This window comes from Lonchura striata, chromosome 6, assembly GCF_046129695.1.
Source record: "Lonchura striata isolate bLonStr1 chromosome 6, bLonStr1.mat, whole genome shotgun sequence".
Classification (NCBI taxonomy): domain Eukaryota; kingdom Metazoa; phylum Chordata; class Aves; order Passeriformes; family Estrildidae; genus Lonchura; species Lonchura striata.
The window spans coordinates 33,897,255-33,913,870 of NC_134608.1; the positions used below are offsets into that span (position 1 = coordinate 33,897,255).

The following is a 16,616-nucleotide window of genomic DNA, read 5'->3' on the forward strand; positions in this document are numbered from 1 at the left end:
TGGCATGGGAGGATTTTAAGATGGTTGGAAAGTAACTTAAATTGCTTACAGGATTTTATGGTGAAGGAGGTTTTGTCCTTCATCATCTTTGATCCCCTTTACCTCTTTACTGTAACACATAAGCAGTGATGCAGCTACTGTATCATTAAACATACTAAAGGGGATGGGATGATGGATAGTTTACCATAACAGTTTTGTAGAATTTGTGCTTCCTATACATGTGTATATAGGTCACATCCTGCACTTTCTCTCCTTGAACTAACAGGCTCACTGTACTCAGTGATTTGGGTTTTGTTGTACAGTTTTTTTCTTCCAACTTTCATGCTTTTTAGCACAGTGTAGGGATGAGATTCATGAGATGGTGAGAGTACAGGTCCATGGCACTGAAGAGCACCACAGTGAGATACCTGTGCAAGATGGCTGCTGTACAGTGGCACTGTGTCCAGGCAAATTGTTCTGCTGGGTTTTGAGTGTCATTCTCTGGGACATGGGGTGGGTGCTGATTGTACCCAAAGGAAGCAAATGCTAAGAAGGCGAATGTGACTTTCTGGTTTATTGGGCAAAATGTCTCTGATAGAAACAGAATACACCACTGGTTTGCAAGGTACTGAGGAGACCCTGTGCAGAGCACTGTGTGTTGTTCCGATGTTGGGAAATCCTGCAGGCAAGACTCTGGTGTTAAAAAAGATTAAATTAAGTTTGAGACAGTGGGGCTAGTTAGGATGATCAGTGGACCAGTAAGCTAGCCTAAGGACAGATCACTAAAATGCCTCTATCTTTGAGCCTGTAAAATTAAATTTGAGGCAGGATGTGGCAGACCTTTACAAATATGCAAAGGACCAGGCAATTTGCTCAGCCAGTGCTTTTCATGTATCCTGCATTTTGTTGTGCTAGCCCAGGGACGTCACAGTCACCCTCAGAAATGCAGACTCTGAAGAAACCACTCCTGTGAAAACCAGGGTGGTTTGGTTGTTGACTTCAACCATAGCAAGACCTACAGGAAACTCGTTTTCCCTGCTCTGAACGTTTAGCCCTTAAGTGAAGTGGAATTAATACCATTGTGCTGTGTGGCTTGAAACTAGCACAACTGGAGCAGAAGTCAATTTGCTGTATTTGAAAGAAAATTAATTAAGGCCTCATTTGCTTCCCTCAGAGAGAAAAGCTCTGGGTAGTTTCCAGGAGATGATTTTTTTTGATCTTCTTTGGTACAGGCCTATATGTACAGAACAAATGTAGTGCAGCTTCATGATCCAAATCCCTATAAACTCCAGGTTGTGAGCTGAGTCTTTTGGCTCCCATGACAGCCTGACATCCCTGGTGACTGCTTCACAACTATATGCTGCATTTCAAGTCACAGAAAGAAACAGAATCTCTTAATTCAGTGCATGTTTGTGGTACTCCAAGAAAAGAAATGTCATGGCAAGGATGATGCTCATAGCCAGGTTTACCCTTACCTGTTCTTCATCAGCAGACTGTGAACACAAGTGCCCTAACAAGGCAAAAGGGTGGATGGTATACCAAGATTTATCTTTTATTCTTGTTTTCCCATATTGCTTTAATAGTCTTTTGGAAATTAGCTGCTCTATTCGCATCTACTCTGAATATTAATAATGAATAATGCCTTGCTAAACACAAAAAATGTGCATGGGTTCCAGTGTATGATACTGGAAGTATAACTGAGGGCTAGCAGGCCAGAAGATGTGTGCAGAAGGAAGTGGAGAAAAAATGAAAGCAAAACAACAGAGTCTACAGGAGCCTAATGGGCTGTGAGGGTTTCAAAAGCACTTAAAAATTATTTACTCCTGCACAAATGCCGTGTCATACAAGTTGCCAATGGATAGGTCACAGAGGTGTTACCAACAAGAAGGGAAAGGAGGAACAAGAGCTGTTATGTATGCCCAAGTGGGAGATGGTGTTTGCTAGGAGGCCAGGCATGCTGGCAGCTCCAAGATGCCAAAACGCATCTCTGCTGTGATGCCAGCTAACTTCTTTCCCACTGGAAGCTGGATGTGGGAGATTGATGGAAACAAAAAAATGTGAGTAGCTCTCCTGCATCTTAGCAGTAAGAGCTCTCTTTGAGAAAAAAAGGGTTTGTGAGAGAGTCCTCTGAAACCAAGTCTTTGATAATTGAGCTGGGAGCTCAGGGTGTCTATAGCAGCCTGTCCTTAGACTAAAACTATCTTAGTCTTTTGGTTTGATGGCTGGGCAGCAATGTGGAGGAGAGAACAAATGGCATGGAGTGGGTATAGCACTCCCTCATTGTCTGCAGGGGCACACAGCACTGGGTAGAAGGAGGTCAGGTAGGATGGTAACATTACCAAGGCTCATGGCTAAGGATAGATTGTGTGACAGCTGGAAGTAACACTATCTCTTAGATTATGTTTTTTCTTCTCTGGTAGTGCTTAGACTGTCATAAGATCTTTTCTAGCTGAGCACTACCATCAGAAATCATATTTAATCAGCGGCTTCTCTCAGAAATGAAGTTACCTTGAAATTGGAGTCATGCTAGATATGTGGCACCTGAACAGAGTTCAATAACTTTTGAAGTTGTATTGGGTTTGCATGGCCAAGCTTTGGTAGCAGTCGGAGGGGTACAGGGGTGGCTGCTGTGAGAAGCTGCTAGAAGCTTCCTTCAGGTTCAGCAGAGCCAGTCCCTGGTGGCTCCACAGATGGATGTGCCTCTGATCAAGGCTAACCACCAGTCAGAAATGGTGGTAATGCCTGTCCTTGAAGGATGGCACCGCGTGGAAGAGTGACCCACACTGCAGCAGTTTGAGCAGGACTGTTGTCTGTGGGATGGACTTGGGTCGTGGCAGTTCGCAGAGAGATTGTGAGAGGGACTCAGGCTGGAGAAGTTAATGGAGAATTGTGTCCTGTGGGAGGGACCCACAGTGGAACAGGGGAAGGGCTCCTCTCCCTGAGCAGCCTAAGGAGTCATGGCTGATGAACTGACCATAGCCCTCATTCCCTGTCTTCCTGTGCTGCTGGGTGGGAAGTAGAGCTCAGGAAGGAGGAAGTGGTGGAGGGAAGGTGTTTCGAAGGTTTTATTTTATTCTTATTATCCTGCTCTAATTTTTTTACTAATAAATTAAATTAATATCTCTAATTCTATCCTGGTTTTGTCCCTGCTGGTATTTGATGAGTGATCTCTCCTGGTCCTTATTGCAACTCATGAACCTTTGTTATATTTTTTATCTCCTGTCCAGTTGCAGAGGGGAGTGATAGAAAGGCATTGGTGGGTGCCTGGAATCCAGCCAGAATCAACTTAGTACAGAAGTCCACCATGGGAGGGAAGGAATGGGCAAATGTGTGCAGGAGGGTAAGAAGTACTGTTTTTTTTCACAAGGTTTTGAAAGGCTTTTGGCAGTTTGAATGGCGGGATACAAATTTCAAGTCTGGGATTAAAAATATGTTTGTTTTATCTGATTAATCCAGTGGCAGATTTGGATCTGGAGGGCAGCAACTGTCCATGTGGGGTCTATCAAAGCATGCAGAACAGTATGCATTTGCATTCCTATGAGAGATGTTTTATATTGTTCTAAAATATGTCCTCTGTAGCCCAGCTTCCACTGCCATCCCACTGCTGCAGGCTTGCCAAAAGAACCAGGGCAAAATGTGGTGTGGGCTGTCTCACTGCCCCCATGTATGGGCTACCCCTTTCCCCAGCCCTGTGCAAGTGAGTCTGACCAAATCCCATCCATGTCTCTGCCAGAAAGGAGTGTATTGATGAACTAAGACTTATGTGACAGTAAAACTCCTTCTGTGGAGTAAAAGCAAGATCCATAACTAATGCATAAGAAATTAATTACTTAATCAGATGGGGTCACACAAACTAAGTATGCTTTGACCTTCTGGTGGAGCTTGGCAGCTTTTATGCTTTAAAATTTTTATTGCTGAAAATGAAATGTTTCAATGAATTATTTATTTTCATCTCCATTCAAGCAACCTGAAAATGAACATTAGGAAAATTGTGCCAAAATACCTGGGTTGAGACCATAAGCTTTGTGCCTTGGGGAGAGGTGCTCTGTGGTGGCAGCTCCTGACCTTCCTTTTTTGACATATGTAATAAAGCGAAAATGTTTCACCTCTTTCTTCAGAACCTGGAGCCTGAAAAGATTAGAACCAGTTGGGCACAGGCATTTGCCTGGAAGGGGGTTGTAACTGTTTTGGGGGCAGTTAGTGGCATTTACCTCCTCTGAAGCATTAGCAGTTGGCTATTGGTGGTAGCAGGATGTTGGATTCGAGTGGCTGATGGTCTGATGCAGTGTGGCAAATCCCATGTAAAAGGCATTAGTTAATGTCTGTGTGATACTTTGAACATTTAAGATGGTCTGTGAATGCTGATTTCTGTGATTCTACAATAAAAAAATAAGCACAGTCAAATTAGTGTATCTGAGGCCTCAAAGGAAGAATATAGTGGTTTTTATTACGGTTTGATACAGTTACAAAGAGAAATATGTAAGAATGAAAATTATGGCATAGAAATGAAAAGTATAGCATAGAAATAAAAGGATCTCTACAAGTTAAAAAAAGTTGAACTGGTTGAAGCCAAAAATGTGATAAATAAGCCCCTAGTGAAAGGTCATTTTAGTGATAATTTGCCAGGAATTGCATCTTTTTCTGTGCATTAATGCCATGAGCAGAGGGAGTACTGTGGCAGCTTCCTCACAGCTCTTTTATTTCGGAGGTGCAAAATTTTCCGAACTTTTCCTTCAGGACGGTAGCAGTAATTGATCAAAGCATAGCAAAACAAAGGCCAATATTTTCACTCTATGCCTTCCACCTTTGCATCTGAGATGTCACAAAAAGAACAGCTGTGTGAATCAACAGGTTTGTGTGCAGCTCTAGCTCCCACTCTTCCTTCCTGCCTTTGGGCATGTCTTCCAGATGATGTAGTTTTTCCCTGCTTCTTGAAGTTCTTACAAGGGGAGTAATTATAGGGAATGTTTTGTGATGTATCATATTCATTTCCTACATCTGATGAAATGATGGTAAGCCATTGGTAAGCTATAATCTGTTATGAGCATTTATTATGAATGATCACCGTACTATTGCAGAAAAATAGATAAACTTCCCTTCACCTTTCCAGTGGAACTACATATGGTTCTTTCCCTATATAAGAGGGAGAACAGCTCACTCTCCACAGAAAAACATGAATAATGTAGCAGAACCATAGAAGGCAGGTGTTAATTGAAGCAATAGAAAAGAAAGCAAAGCAAGGAATCCTTCCTTAATTCCCTGAAGGCACTTTTGGGTACAGAGCGTTGTCTTGGGAGCAGCCGTACAAAGCAGATGAAGAGAGAGGAGGTGGCAAGGTGTAAACATCCCCTACACCTGTGAGCATGAGTGAGACCTCCTGCGACAGCCCAGCCTTGGACCTTCCAGCCAGCAGTCTGCTGGTGCTGCACAGCAGGACGGGCCCAGCTGTGGCTTGTGCTACCAGAGTGTCACCAGCGGAGAGACGAAGGGCGTGCCAGCAGGGCAGCTGGTGGGACAGGGCAAGGAACGGGCTGGCAGGACGTGCCCGCTGCAAGAGCATGGCACGGCTTCGGTGCCGCGGTGGCAAGTTCGCAGTAGCGCGCCCATGGCCGAGTCTCCGCACTGCCCGAGCTCTGCGGCGGCTCCGCAGCCGCCACAAGGGCGAGGGGCGCCCCCACCGTGCGCTGCCCCTCGCCCGGCGAGAAGGGGCTGTGCAATACCGCTGCCCCTGCTGCTGCCGAGCCGCCTCTGCTCCGGCACAGAGCGGCACGAGGCCGGAGGGGGCTCCAGCTCCGCTCCCAGCCGTTGTTCCCCCGTGCCGTGCCACAGCGGGCGCCACGTGTCCCGTGCAGCCGCACGCCGCCCCGCGGAGAGGCGAGGAGGCTCGGAGCGCTCCCGCCGGCTCCCAGCCGCGGCCCTGGCTGGCTGCGGCGGGGCGGGGCTGGGCTCGGCGGGGCGGGGCTGGGCTCGGCTGGGCTCGGCTGGGCTCCGCCCCTCGGCGGCGGCGGCGGCTGGGGCCGCGCCGCAGCGCCCCCCTCCGGCCGCGCCCCTTCGCGCGGCTCCTTTAAGGGCTGCCCCGCCCCGCCCCGCCCCGCGCGCCGCCGGGCCCGGCCGGCGGGGCGGGGCGGGGCCTGGCGCGCGGCGGCGGCCGGGGCGTTGGGCGGGCGAGACGCCGGGGCGGCCGGGGCGCGCGGCCGCCGACCTGCAGCGCCAGCCGCACCGCCGCCCCAGCCCGCCCGCTGAGCACCGCCCGCTGAGCCCGCCCGGTGAGCCCGCCCGGTGAGCACCCACCGCCGCCGCCGCGGCGGGAGGAGGGCGCGCACCCGAGGGGCCGCCGGGGCGCGGGGCGGGGGCAGCGGGTTGGTTGCGGCGGGGCGCCGAGCCGGGCCCGCTGCCGGGAGCGGGGAGCGAGCGCCGGGCGGGGGCCGGGAGCCGGAAGGTGTCGGCGGCGCTGCCCCGGCGGCCCGCGCGGGGAGCGCTGCCCGGGCGCGGCCCCGCGCGGAGCTCGCGGTGCTCGGGGCTGCGGCGGGAGTCCTTCCCCGCCGCGCTGCCGGCCGCCTGCCTTACATAATGTCACCTGTGGTACCTGCGGCTCCCCGTGTCACCGCGGCGGGTGGCCGGTGGTGACGGCAGAGCCGGGCTTTCTCTGAGGTCAGCGGTCTGAAAAGGGTGTTTGTCCTCGGGCGTGAGCATTCGCTTGGTGCGGGGTGAACCTCTAAGATTTAAAACCCCTAAGTAACAGTGGATGAGCGTTCACCGCGGTCTTCTCTTTTTCCTTTCGTAGAGCTTTTGGGTGCGTAGGGAGACACAGGGAAAGTGGTGTCTGAGATGAAGGTGGTAGTGGAGGCATTGCTGCGGACAATTCAACGTGAAAAACTTTGTGTTTGTTCGGTTTTCATCTTTGCTTTCTTCTTTGTGGTGCCTTAACACTGCCCAGAGGTCAGAGCTTCCCTAGCAGCTGCCTTTACACGTGTGCAGTGCTTAGGCTGAGCCTCTACATGTGCGTGAAACAAATCTGTGGTAAATCCCCTGTGGAAGACCTGGAACTCAAAAATAGCCGTTCTAGGCTTCTCAGAACCGACAAGCAATAATTATTCTAATATCTCTAAGATTGGGTAAAGGATGAAAAAATACCATAATAAATTGTTCTTATTTCTAATCTGCTAATGGAAATAGTGATACAGTTTTTCAGCTTTGTAGTGTTCTTTTAAGGAGATTAATGCAAATACAGTAGTTTCAAGTGGGCGTATTCTCGAGGGGGTTACATTATTGTGCGGAATAGACAGGATCTCAGTGTAGTTACAGTAACACAGATTTTTTTTGAGTGGAAGGAGATGACTGGAAGTAAATATATAAATTAAAAATATTCTGAAGTAGTCAAGAACTAAACTGAGCTGATGGGCAGAGAAGATCTTGCACTTGCCTGTTTGCGCTTCCTAGTGGCTTTTTGTGCGTGTTCCCATAAAAGCTATTATGTAATGGTGCTTCTCTTGGCAGGAATCTATTGTCACCGTAATTCCTGAGGTTTCTGGAGCGATGCAGCTCGTTCAGAAGTGTCCTGGTCAGAACAATGGGAAGAAAAGTTCCTAAGAGGAAGTGTTTAACCTCTTTAATTTCCCATGCAGTAGGACTAAGCTCAAGACATCTGGATCTTTTCCAGAGTATCTTTACCGTCCTCTGTTGTTCAGCTTGTCTTTCTCCTAGGCTGCACTATAGCTGTCAGGCACCAGATAGCTGTTTACATCTGCATCAGAGCTGGGAAAACATTGACTCTCTCTTTTAATAATATTTATTATGCTTCTTTTTTTAGTGGGTTTTTTTTTTTTTCCCCTCTGAACAGATGCAAAAGTGATATAGTTAGAGCACTTAACTGTTACTTAGACAAGAAAGAAACTTGAGATAATGGACAAAGGGAACTCTCCCAGTTCTCATCTCTAGTTTGAACTTGTCTGTATACATCAAAGGGAGGCAAAACGCCTAAGCAGAGAAGGAATTTACATATTAAATACCAGTGCTCTAAGGATCGGTGCTCTCTCTGGTGTCTGTAGTTTATCGTTGATTTCATCCACCTCTTCTTCAGGTGTCTGCCATAAATCTCTTTGCAAGTCTGCCTCCTTCTTTTCATGACATGCCTTTTTTGGGGGTATATATTGATGAAGGGAGAATAAATCTTTCTAGTTGTGTAATCTGGTGGGCAGTTGTGGCACTGGCAGCTTTACAGATCATACTTTAGTCTTTGTAACTTTCATGTTGTTTCTGGTAGTAATTCTCTAAGCAAAACTTTGAGAAATAACTACTTTTTATTTTTTGCAATTTCATCTTCCCTCTTACATTGGCTTGTCCTGTTATTTAAATGAGTGTTTTATGGATGACTAGAAAAGACAGTACCATCTGAAAGTAGGAATGTATGTGTCTTTAAGGGCCACTGGGTGAAGGATGTGCTTGAAAGACCTGCAGCTTAACTAGATTTTAAGACTGAAGGTCACTGTAGAGCAAAGTAGCACATGATAAGTGAGTCATAACCTCCTCTTGGACAAGTTATTGTCAAAACCCAGATGCCCCTATATCCTCTGTAAAGGCAGATTACTCTCTGAAGTATGGGTCTGGGAAAGTACTAATCTCGAGGCAGAAATTTCCCAACCACAAGTGTTGCTGAGACTTTGGCTCTGTCCCCTTCTCTCTCTGCTTGTCATGCAAATTGACCACCTGTAGATTTTGAAGGGGACCCAATGTCCTTGAATTGTGCAGTGCTCCATGTCTCTGCTGAAACAGTTTCCACAGAGTTATCAGCAGTTTATATTTAGTGCAGCATGTGAAGGTGGACTGAAATGGCTGCTTGAGCACAGCTGCCTGGGTAGTCAGCAAGTAATGGTAACTGGAGTCACTAAATGTGTGTCCTGCCTGCAGTGTAGTGGTTTCAGTGGAATTGGTTCTGTCTTAGGGTCAGGGTTGTTTTCTGCTGCTCCTGCCTCGAGAATTGTTACGACTCTCAGCAAGAGCAGCCTGCCATGGTCTTAACCTCAGCTGTGCAGCAGCATCCTAACTGTAGATTTGGGTTTCTGTGACTGTTCCTGTTGTGTCACTTCTGCTTTTTATCGATGCACTTGCTCACACCACAGCCACCTACTGCTGTGCTGCCCAAATACGCCTCTTGCTTGTTCTGCTTTTGTGAGCAAACAGATGTAACTTGCTGGCCTCTGTCAGTCCAGGAAGGTTGGATGTTGTACTCGGGGGTCTGTGTCAGGCCACTGCTGTTGTAATTTTTTTTCCCTTTTAAAAGTTGCATCTCTTTTTGCTTGCCTGAGATACTTCTGGAGAAGCCTATTATCTATGAACAACAGCATGAAAGGACAGTAGCTTAGAAACCTTGCTCCAAAGTTTCCTGGACTGTGTCCTTTTTTGCATTCTGCTTGATACAGGGACTCCCTGCAGCTCCTCTCCCCTCTGAGCCACTTGTTGGCTGCTGTAACCAGCTGATCCCAGCTGATCAGGCTTAGCTGGGAGAGGCATCTTTCACTGGCAGGGTTGGTCCCACAACCTGTTTGCCTGAAAGACTGGGAAGGAGGGAGGAGAGGCAGGGATTGAATTCTGCTTTAGGAATATGTAAATAGAAACATGAAGGCATTTCCTAGAACAGGGAATGGGAAAAATTAACCCATATATACCAAAGGTATTGTGGTATTACTTACAGTAGATTTCCTCTGCCAAAATACAGTAGTCTGTAATTATATCTAGTTTCATGACAAGTGTCGTGTCCTTAGAAATGCCATCATACATGTTTAATTTCTTGTCATTAAGTTACTCTGGGTACAAATAGAATGATTTCAGATGTAACAATCTGACCTCCAACACAGAGTGTTGCAGTTGGGAACAGGTAGATTATTCCAGTGAAGCATTCTGTGTCTTTTTAAGCCCATCTGTGTAATTTATCTGACTTTGCTGGTCTGTAGTTAATAGAGATGGTATTTTCCCTGACTCTGCTAGAAGTCTTTTAGAAGTTTATGCAGCTGCAAAAATTGATTTTGACTTTAATCAGTAGAAATATTTCTTATAAGTGTCAGGAAGTGAACTTCTGTATGTACCAGAAAAAATTTTCATCTGCCATTCGTATGCTGGCTATTTTGTTACTGAGCAGGGGCAGCTACTACTCACTCACTGGAAGCTTAGTGCTCTCACGTGGCTTACTACATGATGCAGTCTGCAAAGTCTGTTTTCAGACTAAGTGTAGTGATGCTAATAAGAGATCAGTGAAAGCCTGGCCTGTTTGCTTGCTTATTTATTTATTTTAAATATTTGTGTGGTAATTCCAGACAGTTTTTTGAGGAAGCTCACACTGAAGAGCTGCAGGACGAGGAGTTAGAGGTGTAAAACCCCTACGTCTTTCCCACTGTCTCAGTTGTTCCCCAGCTTCTGTGTTGAACAGTGGGCAGGCTCCAAAAGTAGAGTGTACATGGAGAACTTTCCCTGCAGCACAAGGGATCTATGTGTCTCATGTCACTCTGGTGATTCCCTGAGGGGAACTGCTAGCATGGCAACCAGCCAACCAGCAGTAAATATAAGTGAGTGTTGAGTGGAATGGGTTGGTCATCACTGCTGTGGTAACCTTGTAACAAGGCAAAGTACAACTTTTGGAACTGGTTGAGCAGAGTCAAGGGAAATTGGCCACTGGAATCACTTTCTTGTGGTAAATAAAACATCAGTCATATTTGTGCTACATAATACAATGGCTTTCATTTTTACAGTGTACACTTGCCATAGGAGTAGCTTCATTGTAGGCAATTGAACTTTGCGGGGCTGAAATGTGCATCATTTTAACATCATGATCAGAAGTGAACAAGCTTCAATACTGTGTCTCTGTTCATAGCTCCCTTAGCTTACACTTCAGAATTGCCAGGACCATTTGGAAAACTTCAAAGCCATTTACATTTTTCCTCAACTAATTTTCCTCATAGTTTATAATATTGCTGTGCTTCACTGCTGTTCCTGTTTTTTCCTTGCATTGCTTTAATGGGATTTTGTAGTAAAATGAGTGGGAATTGCAAGAATTTCTGATCAAAACCAAATTTACAGCTGGTTTGGTGATGAAGATAGAAAAGAAGTTACGTTGGTATATTAGATCTCTTTCTGCTGGACTTTTAGGGGTACATAAGTTTTAAGAGGGAAACTGTGCTGATAAATTGGTCTTTAAAAAAATGAGCAAGCAAACCAAAACCAAACAACATCCTTCCCAACCCCTCAATTCCTATAAGTGAGCTTGAGAATGATGTTCTTACTTTCTATAAAAATGCTTATCTTTCAATAGCTAGACTTGCAATGTGATTTTTAACAATAGCTGTTAAAGGCTGCTTGCTTTGACAGGAGCTGTAGTTTGTATGTGTAGTGTTAAACCCATAGATTACTGAAAGGCTTGAATGTCTTCAACCTATTTATGCTCTTTGGGTTTTCTTTTCTCTGTAAATAACTTCTTAAAAGTCTTCAAGGACAATATATTAGAGCAGCTCCCACTAATATAGTTTTATTGATCCCCTTTGGGTATTGGAGCCCATTTGTGCTAACCACTCTCAAAAGGCATTTTATTGTTAGACCCAGGTTCTCTAATGTTAATTAAAACACCTCCCCCCACCCCTCCCTTAAAGGGAAGTGCATACTGGGTATGTGTTGCTCTCTAATGAGCTGAAAGCCAGCTGATGTTCAGTGAAGACAATAGTAAGTTATCATTCTCTGATGTGTATGGATTCATTATGTTTGAAAGCTAGGACAGAAACTGCCTCTAAAATACCCTGTATAGGTTATCCTTTGGTGTTGATGCGCAGACTTGAGGAGAATCTCTTCTGTGCCAAAACACCAGCATGGGAGGGTGATTGACATATCTGCTTTTCAAGAGGAGTGTCAGAATTGCAGAGCATTGCTCAGAGGGTATGAAAGCTTCACTTCTCCATCTGCCGTCACATATGCCACTGGCGAGCCAGTGGCCATATGTGCGATCATCCTGAAAGCTTTAAAGCCAGCTTCTCTCAAAGGGCCCCTCACTCCTTTTCAAAGTCCAAAAAGGGCATGCTGCTTGCTTCAGGAAAGGGAGGGTCCTGTTTTCCCCTAAGGAAAATTGAGTAGTATGTCTTTATAAGCTAAAGCACTATTGCAGTGAGCCGCATGATCCTGAAATGCTGCGGACTCCTTCTGTGATGTGCAACAAAAGCGCACTGGAGACTCATTGCATGCTTTGCCCTGGTATATGAGTAGACTACCAAACCTTACAAACTTACTAACAGAGATTAATTAAAAATAATTTCATGGGTATGGGGAGCAAGGTTCTAAGGTCAGGGTTTGTGTCTTTTCGTAAGCGTATCAGATGTGAAGAGCAGTTTGCTAGGTTTACTTTCATTTCATTAGCTGTGAGAACCTTCATCTCAAGTCTGTTTGTGGTTTCCTGTCTTGCAGGGCATGCACACTTCTGCAACTTAAAAAGTTGACATTTAAATGTGACAATGAAATGTTTAGCAACAAAGGATATCTTTAAGCAGGCTAGACAAAAATTCCTTTCAGCTGCATAGCTTTTGCTCTCGCTTGGATGACCAGTTTTCCAGTTCTGTTTGTTGTTGTGCTTCCCAAAGTGGAGAAGGTTGTCTTATTAATAACCATCTTTTTAAGTATTGGAATTTTTAGTAGTAATACTGAATAAAAAGGGTATATACAGTGATGAAACAATGAAACATACCTGTGAATTTTGGCACTGTAGAAATAAATTTCTGTTATGCTTATCTGGAAAGTATGCAGTATTTGCAATAACTGAAAGTGCATGTGTGTATCTGATGGCTGGACTTGATGCAGTTTTAATATGTGTATTTTGGGATAACTTTTGGGACATTTCTGTCCTGCTGAAAAAAAACCCCATCAAGCAAATTTGAGTGCTGCTGAAAAATGTTTTTGGTAACACTCTGCTACACTTGAAACTGTTCTCTTCTTATCCTTGAGATTTTTAAATGGAATGTGTGAGGATAGTTTGCATATTCTTTGATTTTGAGTAACTTGTGTAGTATATCTCAGATCCATATCTGAATTCTGTGAGTAACGTCTGTACCTGAAGCATAGCTGTGTGCCTTTGTCCTAAAAACATAATAAAACTACTTCTACTCCTCAAGCCTCCTGCTCTTTTATGTGACAGAGTGCCATTCTTAGTACTTACAGGGCTAATACCTACTTTTTTTTGTGCAGTTCCAGGTGTGTGAATCAACTTATCATCACTGAATCATCAGTTTAATCTTGCTAACTTGACAACCTGTTGTATGCCAGCCTGTGTCAATACCAGGTAAGATGAAAGCTGATGCTATTACTTTGTTTTTCCTGTGTTTTTGCTTTTAAGAATTGCATTTTGTTCAAATGCCATAATTCTTCTGTAAACTGGAGGCAGAATGTGCTGCCTTCCATGTTCTCATCCTGCAGTGAGACAGCCACTTGTATTAGCACGTCTAGCTTTTGAAACAGGAAGTATTCTAAAATGTTCTTAGGTTCTGACTCATTTGTAGCCATGCCTTAGCATTTTTCTTGACTCCTGTTAACCTGGTTTTTGTGGTGTTCAGATACCACAAGCTGTGTTTAACTTGTATTCTTCACTCCCTTACCGCTCCCTGATTTTGCTGAAGAAACTACTGAAGTTCTTCCTGCCTTCCAGAGTTAATCATGCATGATAAGTCACCTGTGCTATCTGACCTTTTCTCTTGAAGAAAAAATAGGTTTGGTTTTGCTTTGATTTTTTCCCTTACCTGCTCCCAAACAAAACTTACCACAGAAGGATTTTACTTGTGTATTGGTTATTTGATGTTTTAGTTGTGAGAAGCTACCCAAATATGTCTTTCAGAGAATTAAACATAAAGCTGTTATTTGGACTTCATCCTTTTATCCCCATTTAGAGAAGGGATGTAGATTGCAGGGGGTGAAGTGGGGAAGAAATCCCTGTAATGCTTTCAAGAAGGTTATTATCCTGGCTCTAGGGGAGTCCTAGTGCAGACAAACTAATGTGAGCCTTTGTTCTGATGCTAATCAAGATAGGGATAATTCTTCTGACTACACCCTCTTCCCCTCAGAACCCTCTAGCTTTGATAAGGCATTAAGCTTCTTTGCTACCTCTCTTTTTTCAGTGCCTACCTGATGTCCTTGTTTTCTGTAACTGCTACCTTGAGTGCAAAGTTTCAAGTTTTAAGAAGGCCTCATTAGAAATGATTACTTAAATATTATGAGATTCTTTGGATGCTCCTGGGTGGTACTTGTACACTTCAATTTAATAGATATCTTGGTGGCTATGTGTGTGTATTTATTTTTTGAATCATTAAGTAAGAAAACCCAACTCTCTGTTGATGCCAGACGCATTGGATTGGATGCAGTGGCATCTTTTGGTACATGTTGGGACATGTAACTGAAATTCAGGAGGTATTTTTCATTCTGTCTCTTCTTGGCCAGAGCAAACAAGTGTTGTTTCTCAGATGCTTTTAAGGATTCCTTAAGAAACTAACTTCTGATCCCTAGTCCAAAGGGCTCTGTAAGTTTTCTAGAGGGAATGTGTGTACAGCCTAGGTAATGTTTTGGTTTATGCCAGTAATCTGCTCTCAGCCTAAACAGAATCTGCACAGCATCAGAGATAAGCTTGAAACCTAAGTATATAGTGAAATATGACTCTGCCTGTGATGTAATACAGAATATAGTGCCTCTTCACCACATCTATTTGTGACAATGGGGAAAGGATGGTGGTGAAAATATGTTTATGTCTCATGTGAAATGCTTGCATCAGACAGAGCTGTTAAAAAATGTCATGCAAATCAAGAAGAGGGAAGAAGTGTTCATAGTTAGCCTCTTTAGCCTTTCCGTGGCAGTAAGAAGCTGATGAGAAGCTCATCCTTGTGCTTCTAAAAGCATGTCTGCTAATATAGCAGTGCTGTTAGTGAGAGTGGGCTCTCTGAGGATCGATGGTGGCAATCCTCCATGGATAATCTGTCCTGGGTCTGGCTGGGCTGGCCTTCTGGTGGATTTGTGAGGGAGTCTGCAGTCTTTCGCTAGTGACTGTTTGGGTGGTTTGAAGCCCTTTTTGATATCAGTACAGAACAGAGGGATGGGAAGGATTTAGACAAGTCAAAGATCTCCCCTAGAAGACAGGGACTGTGTATGTGTGCACAGCTAGTGTGAGCATATTGGTACAATGCTCTCATGTTTCATTTGGGTGGAGTAATTTTCCTTAAGGCAGAATTGGAGAAGTCCTGCAGTGATGATGTAAAAGTTTGATTTTTTTGCAAATGGCACAATTTTTGCTTGTGTAGACATAGAATATCTAGATAAGCTGAGCCCAAAAACATGTGTGAAAAGGTAATGAGTCAGAAGGAGAAGGGCTCCATCTGAAGATGCTCAGCTGAGGTGACTGACTTGCTGCCAGTGACTATGCACAGATGCAGGGTGTACATTTCAAAATAATCCAGCCTGGCTCCTTGATGCAAGCCTGCATAGAAACATTAGGTGTGGGAAGGGGTTTATCAGCACTTCTAAACAGTGTTGTTTTTTAAGATTGATTCTGCTGACAATATCCTGAAGAGACCAGATGAGGTATGTTTTATGTGGGTAAAATTATGGGCTAGGTGTAACTGGCTTTGCCTAGTGCTATTAACCCAACAATTGTTAAATCCCAGGAAATGCTCATTTTCAGAGAGATAGCTTTTACAACCTGAAAATAAAACCTGGAAGATGTATGTGGTGTTGGTTTTATCTTTTCTTTACCCTTGATTTGCATATGCAGGGCATTTCCTGCAAATGAGTGGCCTGTACTTAGTTATTTATATTCTGTCACTTTTCAAAATCCTGCTCATCTTTTGTGATTTGAAACAAAGTAAGTTGATCTGTGTTATCTTGGTTGACATGGGTACCTGTGTGCAGTGTTTTCCACCATCTCCAGCTGGGCATCTTACAGAGTGATGTGCATGCTGCAGGCTTTCCAGGCATTGTTCCAAACAAGTCTTTCTGAATTTGAGATATGTAATGAGATTTATTTATATTATCTGATGTACTTGGTGTCAAGCAACCATACTTGCTAAAGCAAGCTGGTATTTTATAGTCCTCTTGTGTTGTGCATTTAATTGCTGCATAACTGATTCCTTCTGTGTCAAGCATACATTGATTTTGGGGTTTTATGCCAACATCGATTTTGGAGATTTTTATACCATTTGTTTAACAGGCTTCCAGTACATAGGGAAATTTTGCACCCTCTTTCTCCTTCAAGTAGTACTGTTGAGAGAAAATACAGTGCTGTGTCTTAACAAGAGCTTGTCTATATCCTAAACTCTATGAAAATACAGCTTGGCACTGTCAAGGTACTCAGAGAAGTTAAAGGCAGCACTTTCTTCCCTTTCAGCAGCTCACACGGACTGTTCAATTTGTTTAATTGCCATAAGTGGTGAATTTTATAGGATGGATATACTAACAGAGGGCTTTTTTGTCTTCCATGCCATGAAGATTAATATTAAATGTAAAATCAGTAAATTTTATCTACATGTTTTTTCCTCTAGGACTCACAATTACTTTAGTCTTTTTTGTCATTGACTTCTTCTTGTTCTTGGCTATGGAGCCAAAAACATTATATATGATGATGGTAGAATTGTGTA

The 16,616-nt window shown here is 44.2% G+C and overlaps 1 protein-coding gene across 8 annotated transcripts in view; it reads left to right on the top strand.

The window, feature by feature from the left end:
• SUSD6 (sushi domain containing 6) overlaps positions 1 to 16,616 on the top strand; it is a 91,648-nt gene that overhangs the window by 7,298 nt on the left and 67,734 nt on the right. For 3 of the 8 annotated variants that reach the window (XM_077784110.1, XM_077784111.1, XM_077784107.1), the window contains exons 1-2: positions 6,212 to 6,245; positions 13,192 to 13,285. The gene's annotated coding sequence lies outside the window, so the exon portion shown is untranslated. Of the gene's footprint in view, positions 1 to 3,271; positions 3,320 to 6,162; positions 6,259 to 8,812; positions 8,851 to 13,191; positions 13,286 to 16,616 lie in introns of those variants that run through there. The other 5 variants (XM_077784109.1, XM_077784108.1, XM_021540761.3 and 2 more) reach the window with 4 other exon arrangements.